This window comes from Neophocaena asiaeorientalis, unplaced genomic scaffold, assembly GCF_003031525.2.
Source record: "Neophocaena asiaeorientalis asiaeorientalis breed wild unplaced genomic scaffold, Neophocaena_asiaeorientalis_V1.1 scaffold84, whole genome shotgun sequence".
Lineage (NCBI taxonomy): Eukaryota > Metazoa > Chordata > Mammalia > Artiodactyla > Phocoenidae > Neophocaena > Neophocaena asiaeorientalis.
In genome coordinates this window covers 2,314,210-2,315,800 of record NW_020173656.1, presented here as the reverse complement: position 1 = coordinate 2,315,800, position 1,591 = coordinate 2,314,210, and the positions used below count along the sequence as shown (strand labels likewise).

The 1,591-nt window shown below is 39.8% G+C and overlaps 1 pseudogene; it reads left to right on the top strand.

The window, feature by feature from the left end:
- Positions 1-240: 240 nt before the first annotated feature.
- On the top strand, positions 241-1,591 carry LOC112401524 (nucleosome assembly protein 1-like 1 pseudogene; annotated as a pseudogene).

Sequence of the window (1,591 nt, the reverse complement as noted above, 5' to 3'; positions counted from 1 at the left end):
GTGATAGCAGATAGCGTGTCTACCATAGTGACCATGATGGACGACTATCTATCTTTTCCCCTCCAGACTATAAAAAACTACGGGGGAAGGCACATTGTTTGCCTTGTTCATTCTCGTATCCCCGTCACATGGTATATCAATAAAGATGTGCTAAAGTCACATCAGAGGAAAGAACTGTTGTTCTGAGGGGGAAAAAATGGGCGGGGAGAGAAAATGTGCTAATATTTTTAGCATTCATACAACATGGCAGACATCGACAACAAAGAACAGTCTGAACTTGGTCAAGATTTGGATGATGTTGAAGAAGTAGAAGAAACTGGTGAAGAAACAAAAATCAAAGTGCGTTAGCTGACTGTTCAGGTGATGCAAAATCCTCAGATTCTTGCAGCCCTTCAAGAAAGACCTGATGGTCTGGTAGAAACACCAACAGGATACATTGAAAGTTTGCCTAGGGTAGTTAAAAGATGCATGAATGCTCTCAAAAACCTTCAAGTTAAATGGGCACAGATAGAAGCCAAGTTCTATGAGGAAGTTCATGATCTTGAAAGAAAGTATGCTGTTCTCATGGACATATATACACTGTCAAATGTAAAATAGCTAGCTTGTGAGAAGCAGCCGCATAGCACAGGGAGATCAGCTTGGTGCTTTGTGAACCCGTAGAGGTGTGGGATAGGGAGGGTGGGAGGGAGACGCAAGAGGGAGGAGATATGGGGATATATGTAAATGTATAGCTGATTCACTTTGTTATACAGCAGAAACTAACACACCATTGTAAAGCAATTATACTCCAATAAAGATGTTAAAAAAAAGTATGCTGTTCTCTATCAGCCTCTATTTGATAAGAGATTTGAGATCATTAATGCCATTTATGAACCTAAAGAAGAAGAACATGAATGGAAACCAGATGAGGAAGATGAAATTTCAGAGAAGCTAAAAGAAAAGGCCAAGATTGAAGATGAGAAAAAGGATAAAGAAAAAGAAGACCCCAAGGGAATTCCTGACTTTTGGTTGACCGTTTTTAAGAATTGCTTGGCAATATGGTTCAGGAACATGATGAACCTATTCTGAAGCACTTGAAAGATATTACAGTGAAGTTCTCAGATGCTGGTCAGCCTATGAGTTTTGTCTTAGAATTTCACTTTGAACCCAAAGAGTAATTCACAAATGAAGTGTTGACAAAGACATATAGGATGAGGTCAGAACCAGAGGATTCTCATCCTTTTTCTTTTGATAGACCAGAAATGATGGGTTGTACAGGGTGCCAGACAGATAGGAAAAAAGGGAAGAATGTCACTTTGGAAACCATTAAGAAGCAGCAGAAACACAAGGGACGTGGAACAGTTCGTACTGTGACCAAAACAGTTTCTAGTGACTCTTTAATTTTTTTGCTCCTCCTGAAGTTCCTGAGAGTGGAGACCTGGATGCTGCTGCTGAAGCTATCCTTGCTGCGGACTTTGAAATTGGTCACTTTTTACGTGAGTGTATGATCCTAAAATCAGTGTTAGACTTTACTGGAGAAGCTATTGAAGACGACGATGATGATGATGATGAAGAAGGTGAAGAAGTAGATGAGGTAATGTTTACCAAATGA